The 15,240-nt window shown below is 56.1% G+C and overlaps 1 protein-coding gene, 1 long non-coding RNA gene and 1 other non-coding gene across 4 annotated transcripts in view; 1 reads left to right on the top strand and 2 right to left on the bottom strand.

The window, feature by feature from the left end:
* DRAXIN (dorsal inhibitory axon guidance protein) overlaps positions 1-5,757 on the bottom strand; it is a 25,720-nt gene extending 19,963 nt beyond the window's left edge. The window contains exon 1 of the mRNA XM_024125199.1: positions 5,688-5,757. The gene's annotated coding sequence lies outside the window, so the exon portion shown is untranslated. The remainder of the gene's footprint in view (positions 1-5,687) is intronic.
* Positions 5,758-9,598: 3,841 nt separating this feature from the next.
* LOC112065342 (U6 spliceosomal RNA) lies at positions 9,599-9,702 on the bottom strand. Its single transcript, XR_002891974.1, has one exon. It is a non-coding gene; the product is annotated as a U6 spliceosomal RNA (small nuclear RNA).
* Positions 9,703-13,345: 3,643 nt separating this feature from the next.
* On the top strand, positions 13,346-15,240 carry LOC114485137 (uncharacterized). Of its 2 annotated transcripts, none has more exons than XR_003678613.2 (5): positions 13,346-13,528; positions 13,660-13,764; positions 13,892-13,943; positions 14,038-14,156; positions 15,217-15,240. It is a non-coding gene; the product is annotated as an uncharacterized lncRNA (long non-coding RNA). The 2 variants fall into 2 exon arrangements; XR_003678614.2 differs by lacking the exon at positions 15,217-15,240 and adding an exon at positions 14,247-14,964.

Here is a 15,240-nt window from a genome sequence, read left to right as displayed (position 1 = left end):
TCAGAAAGAGAAAAACAAATACTGTATGCTAACACATATATATGAAATCTTAAAAAAATAACAAATGGTTCTGAAGAACCTAGGGGCAGGACAGGAATAAAGATGCAGACATAGAAAATGGACTTGAGGACAGGCAGAGGGGAAGGGTAAGCTGGGACAATGTGAGACAGTGGCATGGACATATATACACTACCAAACGTAAAATAGATTGCTAGTGGGAAGCAGCCACATAGCACAGGGAGATCAGCTCGGTGCTTTGTGACCACCTAGAGGGGTGGGATAGGGAGGGTGGGAGGGAGACGCAAGAGGGAGGGGATATGGGGATGTATGTACATGTATAGCTGATTCACTTTGTTATACAGTAGAAACTAACACACCATTGTAAAGCAATTATATTCCAATAAAGATGTTAAAAAAAAACCAAAAAACAAAAATAGTTATCACCTCAGTGAGAGTGGGGGAGGGGAGGGGATCCTAAATTCTTGGGCTGGGCTCTTCCCAAGTCAATTTGGGACTAGATTCTGTCTCCCTAGCAGCTCCCACGACCCTCCCACCATCACACCTCATCATGAGTCATAATTTCCCTGTCTGTGAAATGGGATTATTAGCCTGTCATGAGATTTGACTATTTAAGAAATGAGGACTTCTGTGTGATTGAGGAAGGGGAGGTTTCCAGGTATGGAAGGAAGTCAGGCAGTGTAGGTGGGCTGGAAGGCAGCAAAGATGAGCTCCCTGGAAGCGGGGGAGGGGAGATAAGAGTTGAAGCATCTGCCCTGGGGGGTACTCATTGGTGGATTGGCCTTGACAGTCCTGAGCTAGTCCCTACCCATCTCCCCTGCCCCCCTGAGGCTCTGTGCCCCCAAAGTGCCACCCGTCCAATAGGAAGGGGCCTCTCAGCCCCCCTAGGCCTCAGAACAGCCAGAGTCCCACCTACCCCTCCACATGCCTTTGTGCCAACCTGGCCTCACACAGAGAACTCTGCCTCTTGACCCGTGGAGCACCAGGGTGGAGACTGCCAGGGACAGTGAACCAGGCAGTCACCACGTGCTGAGCTCCTCTGGGCGCAGGACCTGGATGCCATGCAAGGGAAACTGCTCTAGTCTGAAGACCTTGTCCCTGCTTCTGGAAATTGCCAGTCTGATTAGGGACAATAGCCCCGGCCCTGGGGAGCTCCCACTGTAACAGGGAAGATCTAGGTCTTGCCTTGGAGGACTCTTAGACTGATGAGACACGGCTCCTGTCCTCAGGGAGCTCTCAGCCTGAGCAAGAAAAGCAGCCCCTGCCCCAGGAAGCCTCCAGTGTAACAGGGGAGATCCTGTTGCTGCCCTTAGGGATTTCCCAATCTGATAGGGGAGACACAGCTCTGGCCTTGGAAGTTCCCAGAACATGGGGAAAACATACACTTTGCTGGAGGGAGCTTCTATTCTGTGGGCAAAGACACAGTCCTTGCCCTCCAGGTGTCCCCAGTCTGACCTGGCAGGGAGGCCACAGACCTCATGAAAGATTGAGGCACAGATGTATTTATTATTGATTCAAACACAAAAATGTCAGCCCAAACCCATTAAGCTGAGCCATGGGAGAGCCCCCCTGACCAGAGCGGAAAGAGCTGTGTGACCTTGGGCAAGTCATTTGACCTCTCTGAGCCTCGGTTTCCTCTCCTGTAAAATGCTGGAGGTTGGGAGAATGAGGGGAGGCAAAGGTATACAGAGTGAGTGGTACCCAGTAAGGGTGCAATGAACAGTAGCTGTTGTTATTATGAGGAGGGGAAAGAGCGGGAGTGGGGCTTGGGGGTGGGCTCCTGGAAGTCTTTGTGCCTCTGTGCCTGCGTGTGCAGGGCGGCAGGCACAGGTGGCCACGTCCTCAGTCCTCGGTGGGGTGATCGATGGCTTCGGTGGGGCAGGTCAACACAGGCCCAGGCCAGCCTGGAGGGGACCATTGTCTTGGCAAATGAGGTTTGGCTTTCCCGCAGGGGCAGCACCATCTGCTTTTATTATTTCCAGCAGCAGCCTCGGGAATTCCCACCCTCCTAAGGCCTCACACCTCGAAAAAACTGATGTAGGGGTGTTGTTTTTGGGGGGAGGGAGCGGAGTCCGACCTCCTGCTACATTACAGGTACTCGCCACCCCTCCTCCTCTCCTAAGCCATCCTCCTGGCCCCCTATTCCCCAAATTTCATTATCTTGGTTCCCAGACAATTTGGTTGCACCCATCACTTCATCATCAAGTGACAAAACGCCCACTGTCAGTTCTGGCAGAGGTCGGTGTGGAGCAGAAAGACACCTGGAGTCAGACGAGCCTGGGTGTGAATCCTGGCTCCAGCATTTAATAGCTGTGTGACCCTGGGCAAATCAATTAACCTCTCTGGGCTTCAATCCCACATCTGAAAGATGAATGTTTGTTTGGGTGTCATTTATAGGGCATCAACTACTCTAGGCTTAGAGCTTTATATGTATTATCTAGTTTATAACTCAGCCCATTGAGGTGGACAATACTTTTCAGGTAATAACAATAGTAACAATGGTTCAACATTGGGACAAAGATTTGAAGGATTTGCTCAAGGTTACACAGTAGAGTGAGTGGGATTTGAACCTGTGGCCCCCTGACTCCAAAGGCAGACTCTCTGACCACGCCTCATGCTAACTCAGTCACTAACACTAGTGCTGATGCTGTGACTTTCAGGGATGACACGTGGTGGGGGCCTTAACCCAGAGCCTGGCACACAGGGGGCCCCTGCAAACTTGAAGTCTGCGATGACTTTATCCCAACTGCTCTGCGTTCTAGCACTGGTACCCCTACCTCACTCAGGGATGTGTCCCAGATGGTCAGTGCCAGGCCATGGTGCTGTGGTGCGCGAGGCTGCCAAAGCTGGGAAGGGGTGTGAGGGGGGCAGGGCCTCTAGTGGCAGGGTCCTTCCTGGGGAGGCCTGTGTTCCATTGGCTGCGGTGGCCCACTTGAGACGAAGGGCTGGGGTAGGACAAGCAGAGGGCCTGGAGCAGCAAGGGAGGCGGATGGCACCTGGATGGGCCAGTGGAGAGATGTTAGTAGGACTCCTCCCCACCCCGGGAACACGCCCAGCTCCTGCTCTTCCCAGGCGGTGGAGTCAGGGAGGCCAGGATGAGAAACCCCTGCTCTGCCACATTTCTGGCTGAGGCGAGTGAAGGTCCAGGTCACAGAGCTGCTAAGCTAGTCTGCTGAACTTGGGCAGTCACTTCCCTGTCTAGCCGATTTCCTCTGTTCGCATCAGGCACAGAAATCACCCTCATCTTCTGGAGGCGTGCAGAGCCCCCAGTACCACAGGGACTCTCCAGGAGGCTTGCCCCTGTTCCACAACCTCACCAGTCTGCCCTAGGGCCAACTCTGCCCCTGGCCTGGCCAGCAGGACCCAGTGGGACCCAAGGATAACCTGTGGCTTGCAATTTTCAGTTCATTCCGATCTCCCTGGCCAAGGATTCCATATATTAGAACAAATATGGACAGAGCACCTGTTGTGCTGCTGTGTGCCTGCTGTGTCTCAGGCACTGGGACCCCAAGTGGAACAAGACCCAGCCCCGCCCAGGGAAGTGCAGACCACGGGAGAGACAGGGAGGCAAGGGGGAGCAGGAGGGCTCCCCACAGGAGGGGCCATCTGACCTCGGCCTGCGAGGGGAGACATTTTAGTTAGCGGGAAGAGCCCTAGCAAAAGCTCGGAGGCAGTCAGGGCGTGGAGATGACCGGCCCTCCTTCGTGGCTGAAACCCAAGATGCCGACAGGGCTGTGATGGGAGGCAGGCAGCATAGTTAATTTAGTGGAAACGGGGAGCTATGGAGGGATTTAGGGATGCGGAGTGGGGTGAATTGAACGGTGGGAAGGGAGGCAGAGAAAGTGGCAGGAAGGATTGTGAGCAGGTGGATGGGGTGGGTGTGTGTGTGTGTGTGTGTGTGTGTGTGTGTGTGTGTGTGTGTGTGTCTTTGTGTGTGTGTCTGTGGGTGTTTCCAGTCCCATTCTTGCCTCTCTAAAGAGAAAGGCGCTAGTTGCTAGCTCTGGCTGTGGCTGAATAAAAAGCTCAGCCAGGGGAACCCAGAACTTTCCAGCTGGGAGAAGATGTCCCTCTTCCGAAGTTGCCCTCATTATGGCCCTAAGCCCACATCACTGCCGGACTCCTGGGGTGGTGTGTCACCTGTCACGATGACACAGACGGTGGTCAGAGGGTTTGGGTGATTACCCAACAGGTGCAGGGTCCAAAAGACAATCCCCCCAGAGGAAAGGATATGGCCCGAGAGCGAGAGCCATTAAAAAAGAAATGGGTGCAAGACAGAGATTCAGAACTGGGAATGAGTCACGTGGATGCCTCGTGATCAATGACCAGCTGTTGGCAACATCGACACAGCCACGTTGATCTCATTTTGAAAGCAGACACCCTTTTCTTTCTGATTTTTAAGCTGATTTTGGGACAAGCAGAGAGGAGGAGGGAGAGAGAGAAGAGTGTCTGTAACAGTGTGTAGGGGGAGGCGACCATGATACGGGAGGGGCCACAGTCAGGTTTCTCTGCAGTGTCTCTAAGCCTGAATTTTTGATCCATTTCCCCCTTTCTGTGGACCCCCTCTCCCCGCCCCCCACACCCAGGGGCTGGGACTGTAGAATCCCCCGTGGCCACCGAGTGTGTGCCTCGCTGACATCCAATATGTTTTTTCCACTGCTTTCACATATATCCCTATAGGTAGGTGCTATTATCCCCGTTTTATGAAGGGGACACTGAGGCTCAGGGAAGCGCGTTCCTTTGTCCAAGATCACTCCCTCAGCCTCCGCCTGCCTGACCCCAGAGGGATGGAACTGAACCAGTACTGGGACACTTGCATGCCGCCAGGCTGGGCGGTGGCAGCACGGAAGAGTGCTCCATGCAAGAGAGACCAGACGGGGCGGGAGTAGTGGGGGCACCCAGTGGAGTAAAGGGCAAGACTTGGCGGGAAAACCCAAGAGGTCTCAGGACGCAAGCCTCGGCTCCCGCAGGCGCCTGAGACCCCGGCGCGCGGTGGGAGAAGGGCCAGCAGTGGAGAGGGAGGGAGCCCGAGCCGGGGCCAGAAGAGCGAGGCCAGCGCTGTCGGGGTTGCCAGCGCGAGGAACTGGGCAGTGCTGGCGCGGGGCGCGGCCAGAACCTCCCTCTACACCTGCAACACACCCCAGCCCCGAGGGCAGCCTCGAAAGAAGCAGAGGGCACTCCTGCCAGCTCTGTCCGGAGCTTAGGGAATCTTCCAAGCTTCTTCAAACGATGTCAGACTGGGGTCCCCAGCCTGAGAGACTACCCGGAGACTCAGAGACAGAGAGACAAAGAGAGACCGGGTCCCAGAGGGAGAAGGCTAGTGCCGAGGAGGAGAGTGGGCGAGAGCGGCGTCCGGAAGAGGGCGGCGAGGGCGCACGCTAGGCAGTGTCAGAACGTGGAAAAGTGAGTGTCCGGCGGAAGGCGGGCGGATGAGGGGCCCAGGAGCAGAGCCAGGAGCCGAGGGGAGACGCGGCGAGGAGCGGAGGCGGCGGACCCGCTGACCGACGGCTCCGAGGGCCGGGAGGGCAGGGAGGAAAGCAGCATCCTCACCTCCAGCCTCAGTCCCCGGTGCGCCCCGCCCCTGAGCGCTCCAGGCAGCCCACCTTTGTCCCGGCGCGCCGCCAGGTGAGGCGGGAGGGCGGAGCCAGGGGCGGGCCAAGGCCAAACCTTACCTGTCCAACCGGCGGGGCAGAGGCCGAGGGCCGCGGGGCCGAGCGCCTGCGGGAGCCGAGCGCAGCGGAAGGCCGAGCCGCGAAGCCGGGGCGGCGCGGAGAGGTGCGCGGGCGGCAGGAGGATGGGCGGGGTTGCCAGCGCGAGGAACTGGGCAGTGCTGGCGCGGGGCGCGGCCAGAACCTCCCTCTACACCTGCAACACACCCCAGCCCCGAGGGCAGCCTCGAAAGAAGCAGAGGGCACTCCTGCCAGCTCTGTCCGGAGCTTAGGGAATCTTCCAAGCTTCTTCAAACGATGTCAGACTGGGGTCCCCAGCCTGAGAGACTACCCGGAGACTCAGAGACAGAGAGACAAAGAGAGACCGGGTCCCAGAGGGAGAAGGCTAGTGCCGAGGAGGAGAGTGGGCGAGAGCGGCGTCCGGAAGAGGGCGGCGAGGGCGCACGCTAGGCAGTGTCAGAACGTGGAAAAGTGAGTGTCCGGCGGAAGGCGGGCGGATGAGGGGCCCAGGAGCAGAGCCAGGAGCCGAGGGGAGACGCGGCGAGGAGCGGAGGCGGCGGACCCGCTGACCGACGGCTCCGAGGGCCGGGAGGGCAGGGAGGAAAGCAGCATCCTCACCTCCAGCCTCAGTCCCCGGTGCGCCCCGCCCCTGAGCGCTCCAGGCAGCCCACCTTTGTCCCGGCGCGCCGCCAGGTGAGGCGGGAGGGCGGAGCCAGGGGCGGGCCAAGGCCAAACCTTACCTGTCCAACCGGCGGGGCAGAGGCCGAGGGCCGCGGGGCCGAGCGCCTGCGGGAGCCGAGCGCAGCGGAAGGCCGAGCCGCGAAGCCGGGGCGGCGCGGAGAGGTGCGCGGGCGGCAGGAGGATGTGCCGAGGCTGAGCGGGGCTGGAGGGAAGGGGGAGGGGGCGGGCGGGAGGGAAGGGGGCGGGAGCTCGCGGAGGGGACGGGGGAGGGGCGGCGGCGAGCGGGCGCCACTGCCCCCAGCCGAGGGGCAGCCCCCGGCCGGCCCGGACCCCGCGCGCTCCCAGCCGGCGCGCCCTCGCCAGCTGCGCTCGGCGTCCCGGGCCCCCTCCCCAGAGGCCTAGCCGCCGCCGCCGCGAAGGCGCGGGGCAGACAAAGAAGGTAGACAAAGGCGGGCGCAGCCGGGCGGCCGTGCAGGCACCGGGAGAGGCGGGCCCACTCCTCCCGGTGCGGAAGAGCCGCCTCGGCGCGGCCCGGGGCGCGTGGGACGGGCGGGGCGCGGGCAGCGGTGGCGCATCTGGAGCGGCCCGGCAGGGAGCGGGCGACAAAGGGCCGCGGCAGGGGGTCCCTGGCGGACCCCAACAATGGATCGGAGCTGAGCGCTCAGCTGCGGCCGCGTCTGGCAGCGCAGAGGCCGGCGGTTCCCCAAAAGGATTATTCCGCCTAGGCTGTCAAATGGGACGGAAGAAATGCCCTGTGTGAGGGAGGAGGAACGGGGCACCGCGGGGTCTCAGTAGCCTCCGAAAGTGCGCAGAGTGGGGGGCGAGGTTCTGGGAGGGGTCGCTCTTCGACGTGGGGGTCCGGGGGGGTCTTCAGAGCGCTTCCAGGTGAGACTCGGGAGCACTGACGGCTGCGCTAGTGTCCGCTCCCCACTCACACTCCCTGGGAGGGAAGAGAAAAAGACAATACCCCTACCCAACACACACACACACACACACGCGCGCGCGCGCGCGCGCGCACACACGCGGTCCGCCTCTCGCCACGCCCCGTCCAAAGTAGGTCTGATGCTCCCCAACCCGGCCCAGGCAGGACAAAGCCAGCGCTAGGGGGTGGCTCATCCATCACAGAGCAGGGTGCCGCGTCCTGCCGACCCCGGGAGTCCCGGAATGTTGTGTTATGGGTCCCGCGGCCCCCATAACTCACCGCGGGGTCAGGGGGGCCGCAGGCGCTGCAAAGATCAAAGAGCGGTGGGGCGGGCCCGCGTTCGCGGGAAGCAGCAGTCTTGCCTGGCGCCCAGAGCTGGCTCAGCGGCTTCCATTTCTACTATGTTCTTTCTCCAGTGTGGCAAATTATGGCGCAGAGTTTTAAGAGCTCCGCTCTGTAGTCAGGTTAGATGCCTGGGCTCCTCTTCTGCTGTCATTCATTCCCCCTGTGCTTGGGCAAGGGGCCTAACCTGTCTGAGCTCACCGTTATCCGTAACTCTCGGGGTTCAAGGATTAAGTGCAGTGGCCTGTGTACGGAGATAATGTTCCTAAGGTCCTGACCCCACAGGATACGCTCTAGAAAAATTATCTGCTATTGTTATCGTAATATCATCAGCCTGATGGGCAGGCACCAGGAGGGACTGGGTTGTGAGCAGAGCAGAGAGATGATCTGACTTAGGTTTTAACAAATTCACTCTGATTCCCAAAGTTGAGAATAGACCGCATTTGGCAAAAGGACAGAAGCAGGGAGATCAGCTAGGAAGAGTGGCAGAGAAGAGGTGATGGTGGCTTGGGCCTGGGAGGGGGACAGTGGGTATGATTCTCTCTGTCAAGGTTGAAGCTGTGGCCCAGCATTTACTGAACCAGAAGCAAGTTATTGGATCCTCTGGTTCAAATGCTGTTGCGATGGCTATTCGCCAGTGGGGCGATCTTTTGCCATGCTTGGACTCTCTGTTCTCTGGGTCCTCCCAGAGCGATGCCGCAGGAAAAGGTGGATGTAAGGAGAGGTCTGGACTCCTATCGCATCTAGGTTATGGTGACTTTGGGTCTCACTTTCCCCATGTTTGAATGGCCAAAGTGGAAACAACTCAAATATCCATCACCTGATGAGTGGATAAACAAAATGTGGTATATTCATACAGCAGAATATTATTTGGCCACAAAAAGAATGAAGTACCAGTACATGCCGCAATTTTGGTGAACCTTGAAAACATGAATGCTACGTGAAACAGACCAGACGTAAAAGGCCACATATTGTATGATTTACACGAAATGTTCAGCATAGGCAAGTCCATAGAGACAGAAAGTAGACTGGTGGTTGGTTGCCAGGGGCTGGCAGAAGGCGAGATTGGGGAAGTGGCTGCCAATGTATGCGGGGGGTTTTCTTTCTGGGGTGATGGAAATGTTCTGGAATTAGTGGTGATTGACGCACAACTTTGTGACTATACTAAAAACCACTGAATTGCATGCTTTAAAAGGATGAACTTTATGGTTTGTGAATTATATCTCAATAAAGCAGTTATTTGAAAAAAGTGGCAGTTGAGTTGGATCAAGGGTTCTTACCCTGCGGTTGAGGAAGACTTCAGAGGTCCCGGCAACCCCTGAAATTGTGGGAAACATTTAGTGTCTCTGTGCATTTCTGTGGATAAACGTTCAAAGGTTAAGAAGAGATGACCTGTAAGGTCCCCCTGACCAACAAGGTGTCAATGACACTGCGGAGTCAGCAGAACTGCAGGGAGGGAATGGCATGGGGGCTTTGCCCTGGTTGAACTATTGGAAGCCGCCCCGCGTTACTGGCCTAAGGTCAGGGCTCTGACCTGGGTCTGAGGTCAGCAGTGGACCCCAGGATCTGGGGCAGCTGGGCAGGTCAGGCCTCACACCAGAAGACTAGATGAGCGGGGAGAGGAGCTGTCTTCAGCCGCAGCCGCTGGTCTTTAGGCATCTCGGGCCATGAGGATGCATGCCCACCCTAAGGGCATCTTGGGGGCTGCCTGCTGCCTTGGGAAATGGAAATGGCAAGAGGGGCACAGCTACGGATGTTTTGGATGGGGTTTTGAAAGGCATGATGGCTGGTTCAGAGTGTTTGCTCTAGGGGCTTAGATAGTGTGTGTGTGTGTGTGTGTGTGTGTGTGTGTGTCGATCTTTTTTTAGACTTTGTATTGGAGTATAGTTGATTTACAATGTTGTGTTAGTTTCAGGTGTACAGCAAGGTGAATCAGTTATACATCCACATATATCCACTCTTTTTTAAGAAAAACGTGGAACGCTTCACAAATTTGCGTGTCATCCTTGCACAGGGGCCACACTAATCTCTGTATCGTTCCAGTTTTTGTATATGTGCTGCCGAAGCTAGCAAGTGTGTGTGTCAATCTTAATATCATTGTCACAACCGCCAGTAATTAGGCATTTATGTGCTGGCACATAAATGTGCACTTTATATTTTTACAAACGTTATCTCACTTACTTCTTACTCAACTCTATGGAATTGGTGCTACCATGATCCCATTTTACAGATGAGGAAACTGAGAATCAGAGAGGGAAGGCCTCACAGCTGGTTAAGGGGCAGTGGTGGGGAGAGAAGCAGCAGCCCAGTGGGTGTGAGGGACACCGTAGTGAGCATTCCGCCGCTCTTGCTTCATTTGTGAAAGCGGCTCTTCTCTGCACACCACCACCTAGAGCCCAAGCACTGACATCAGAGGCCTTTGCGCCTCATCCAGACTAAATTAGGATTCATGTCGGGCAAGTGGCAATGAGACACTGCCCACCATCATTTCATGCCTTCATTCTTTCATTCGCTCATTGGACACACATTCATTCAGAACCAGGATTTGGCCAGGCACTGGTGAGGTGCTGGACTAAGAGAATGAATGAGGCTGGGCCTCTGCTCAGGGGGCATCCCAGCTGGCTGGGTTCCTGAACATCGTGGTGTCAGTGGGATTGTCACCAGGCTATAGGTGCTGACTCTGTGGCTCCTCCCACCTCCCTGTGTTTGGTGTCCTGGGAACCTTAGGCAGGGATGGGACGGATAATATGTCCTGTGATCAGGATGGTGAGAATGGGAGGGACTCTGGAAGCATCTTAGGGGTCTGGACACTTCACTGCTTGTTATTATACCCCATTCACTCACTGCGTGCTGTTCAGTGAACCCCAGGAATCTTCCTTCACCCATGCAGTCTTTGCAAAACTTTCTTGCATCTCACCTTCTCTTAGTTTCAATTTAAATGTCTCTAGGGAGTGATTTGCTCTCCGTTCCCATCGCAGACCCTCGGGAACCTGCTTCAGTTGGCAAATAAGCTCTCTCTCCTCCTAAACATCCATCCTTCCCTCCCAGATGCCCTCCTACACATTGTCATTATGGTGAAAAATATGCAAATACCTTTGAAAAACAGTCTCCCAGCAAGTGGGTATTCAAAAATGTAATAAATTAACCCATGATGTAATCTGGGTCCCGTGACCATCCATCATGCTGATGCGATTAAGATATGAAAAACCAGATGCCGAATGGATGGAAGTAACAGATGACTTTTCACAGAGCTCCCCCACGGCCCCATGCTGATTCGGCCCCCTACCCCTGGCCCATGCCCAGCTTCTTGGCCCCCATGGAACCCCAGGCCATCAGAGGTTTAGGGAACATCTGTCCAGCCTGTTCATTTCACAAATGAGATGGAGGCCTTTTGGGGGCTGAGGTCGATCAGTTTGATCCCTCCTCATCTGTCTCCTAGCCCCCCTTCCTCTCTTTATGGCCGGCTCCGAATCCAAAGCCCCAAACTTAGGCATTTTTATCCAGGTTACAGTCGACAGGGTGGGTACCCCAGTGTCAAACAAAGCTGTTGGGACCTCAGTGTCCTCACTGGGAAAATGAGAGTTTTGGGGTGTATGTCCACCAAGGTTTCTCTGAAGTTCTTTAGCTCTGTGTGGCAGGAGACCTATGGGTGGCTTGCACTGTGTCGTCTCAGGGCGGGGGGTGGGGGTGGGGGTGGGCTGGGGCTTAGGGCCCATGAAGGAATGCCTGGCATGAGCCCCCAGCTCGCTCACACTGTGCCTCGGAGGCCACCCCCCAGGAGTCGCTGGGCTCTGAGTTTCTCCACCCTAGACCCCAATCCTAAGGGACGCTTTACAAGGAATTGCCCCTTTAAGACCGCCATTTTCTGTTACCAGTGAAAATGCTGCTTGAGCGGGCTCCAGGGGCGGGCAAAGAGGGACCCTCAAATCTCCCCAGTTTCCAAAGCATCCTCAGTGATTAAATCTCAAGGAGCCAGGGGACGCCTGTCTACAAGCAAGTGAGCTGCTCAGCTCTTTCCATATGGAAATGGTCCTCTTCTATATGACATGGGCAGGGTCCCCAGGTCTTGGAAAGGATTGCTGTGCCCAAAATGTGCTGCCAGGTGCATCCATTTCTGAAATAAATCATCCATTCCATTGGGTTAAGCATTGCAATTTTATGAAATGCAGACTTTTCCTGCTGTGGTTGCAATTCCCACACTTTCTTGGGCATCAGGGCCCCTGGGAGCTTGTTAAAGGGCTAGTGCCCTGCTGTGCACCCCAACTGATCTGGTAGGTCCGGGAAGCCCAGGTTCCAGATGTTTAATGGGCTCCCTGGGGATCCTGATGCAGATTTCCTAGGACTGCTTTTGAGAAATGCTCTGCTGGCATTCTTGGCTTAATGGGCTAGGTTAGTTATTCTCTCCTCTGCCCCCACCCCATCAGAAGTGTGTAAATGCGGGTTTAAAAGCATCTGGGGTGAAGGAGGTGCAGGTCTCCAATACTAAGCAGTAAACGGTAAACATTCCTAGCTATATCTGTGTACCAGCAGATGGGCATGACTCCTAACAAGCTTTTGATTCCCTGGAGGTCAGAGACAAGATCCCCGGACTTCTGGCCCTGATTTGTTGCCATAACTCCTCAGCCACTTCTCTGACCTTAGTTTTTCCATCTGTAAAATAAAGGGGCTGAAAATAAGGTGAAGCCCTGGAGTTAGAGCAGAAGTCAGAACTGGGTTTGTATTCCAACTGTGTGATTTTGGCAAATTAGGGAACATCTCTGAGCCTGTTTTACCATCTATAAAGTGGGACTGTAAAATGAAGGCTTAGCTCCTAGGGTTAATGAGAGATTTAAAGAAATAAGTGCTTGAAACATAATGAGTGCTCAATGCACGTTAGTAATTATTTTAATATTAATATTATTATTTCCCAGGGTCCTCTCAGCCCTTCCAGAGTCCATGCCTCTGGGGGACTTCCGAGCTACAAAGTGTAGTGGCAGAAGACAACTAGGCCCACGGCCTCCCCCAGTATCTGGGTAACTCGGGCAGGTTACTTCACCCCTCTGAACTTCACTTGACTCATATGTAAAACGGGGACAATCATGGCAACTGTCGCGTGGAATTGTTTTGAGGATTTAGTGAGCTGATCCACGAACACACTTAGCCCAGTCCCTGGCACATGGCTGGACCTCTATAAATGTCAGCTATTGTTATGATGCACGGCCCGGGAAGTTTTACCTTCTTGGGAGGTAAAGACTGGCTGCATTTAGGCTCCGGGTGGGGGTGGGGACGGGGACGTCCCCGGTGCTCGCCGGCCCTCCCCTGTCCCCGCCCCGGAGCCGGCGGATTCGCTTTCGGTTGGGCAGCTGAGGTTCCGGGGATGGTGACTGCGGAGCTAGCGGTAGATGTCGCTGTCCATAGTTCCCAGCTGTGACCTCCAGCTGGCTCTCACCAGCAACACGTTAAGCTCCCTCTACCCGCTCCTCCTAAAGCGAGAGCAATGCCCTGGGGGGGCGGGGAAATACGTTGCGATCCGATGTGGAGACCAAGTTGTCTTTTTTCGCGCCCACCTAAAATTGAAAGGAAGAGGCGTGGTGCAGCATCGGCCCTGGGATCACACCGGCGCCCAGGCAGGGCCCCGCCCCTCCCAAGCCCCGCCCATCTGGCCGTCTCTCCCTCCTGCACCCGTGGTTGGCTGCGCGGGGGGTGGGCGTGGCTGGAAGCCGGCGCTAGGACCCGCCGGAGCGCCGCGGACGTCATGGAGCGGCGCCTGGGCCTCTGGTTGAGCGCGAGGCGCGAGTGATCGGTCGGTGGTTTCCCTCGCGGGGCCCTGGCCCCGAGTCCGGAATCGAGGCCGGAGTCGGTACCGGGGAAGAGGAGAAGGGCGGGATTCCCTCAGGGGAAGAATCCAGCCTGGCAGGAGGTGAAGTCTTATTCCAGCCTAGTTTCGCTTTCCGCGTGTCCGGCTTCACGCTACCGGCCCTGCGCATCCAGCTGTTCCCTCTGCGGCGGTGCCCTTTATGCGGGCACAACTCTGGCCTTATCTACTCCCAGGAGACTGCAGGGCGAGGCGGCCAGTGCACAGAGGCTGATCGCGGCGCAGCTGATGCCTCCGAGCTCTGACGCCGGCGTGGGGGCTCCTTCCCAGCTGCTCCGGTTGTGTGTGAAGGGAGGGGCGGTCCTGCTCAGATTCCCCCCAGACGGAGGGGAGGGGCAGTGGAGGTGGGCGGGCCCTGCGGCTGTAGGGGCCTTAGGAACTAGCTCCCGCTGCTGCCCCACCCCCTAGGTATCGGGAAGGATGACCACGCTCACGCGACAGGACCTCAACTTTGGTCAAGGTAGAGAGGCTGGACCTGCGGACCCTGGCGGGGGGCGAGGGAGGGCCTGGGCTGGCGGACTTCCCCGAGCGCACGGGGTTCTGCCCTCTCGCAGTGGTGGCCGACGTGCTCTGCGAGTTCCTGGAGGTGGCGGTGCACCTGATCCTCTACGTGCGTGAGGTTTACCCGGTGGGCATCTTCCAGAAGCGTAAGAAGTACAACGTGCCTGTCCAGGTGAGCCCCACATCCAGACTGGGTGCACTGGGTCACCCCCGTATCACAGAGTGGGTAGAGAGGAGATGTTTAACTTTCTTCCTTCCTCAGGCTCAGCCCTCTCAGTCCCCAGCGGCCTGGCCTTGCCTTCTAGTTCCCGGCAGCTGCTGATAGCCCGACAACCTCTCACCGCAGTGGCGTTTCCTTCTGTCCCCTCTGAACTGGGAGTTCCCCTTGCTAGAAGTTAGGGACCAGGCCCTCCGATTAGAGCCCCCCAGCCCCCCATCTTTGTATTTTAAAGCTTAAAAGATACACAGGGGGGAAAAAAACCCCCAAAAACAAACAAACAAAAAGATATGCAAGGAAAAGGAAAAAAAGAATCAGCACTTACTGAGCACCCACCGTGTACTAGGTACTTATCTCACTTAATCCTCACTTTTTTTTTAAATGAGATCTTCCACAGATGAAGTAACCAAAGCACAGAGAAGTTAAGCCTGAGACCGCACAACTCCTTAGTTCCAGATTCTTTTTTAAATTTTATTTATTTATTTATTTATTTATTTTTGGCTGCATTGGGTCTTCGCTGCTGCGCGCGGGCTTCCTCTAGTTGCGGCGAGAGGGGGCCGCTCTTCGTTGCGGTGCGCAGGCTTCTCATTGCGGTGGCTTCCCTTGTTGCGGAGCACCGGCTCTGAAGGCGCGCGGGCTTCAGTAGTTGTGGCTCGCGGGCTCTAGAGCGCAGCCTCAGTAGTTGTGGCGCACGGGCTTAGCTGCCCCGCGGCGTGCGGGATCTTCCCAGACCAGGGCTCTCCCCTGCATTGGCAGGCAGATTCTTAAGCACTGCGCCACCAGGGAAGTCCATTCCAGATTCTTAATGTTCGAAAATGGATTAAATTTCTGGATCCCGTCTCTGGAAAAATGCCTGTATGCTCAAACACTCACAATTTAAAGACTTCTCAGACTCTGGAGGAGCTCAGTGACCCCGCGTTAGGAACTCCTAATGCTATATATTAAATGCTAATGTTGAGACTGAATTCTTAGGATCTTCTAACTTCTCTCCCTCTGTGGATAATTCCATTCTTAGCCTCGTGATGGGAAGTCTGTCTCT

Source organism: Physeter macrocephalus, unplaced genomic scaffold, assembly GCF_002837175.3.
Source record: "Physeter macrocephalus isolate SW-GA unplaced genomic scaffold, ASM283717v5 random_691, whole genome shotgun sequence".
NCBI lineage: Eukaryota > Metazoa > Chordata > Mammalia > Artiodactyla > Physeteridae > Physeter > Physeter macrocephalus.
The sequence above is the reverse complement of the archived record's forward strand: the minus strand, read 5'-3'. Positions and strand labels throughout refer to the sequence as shown.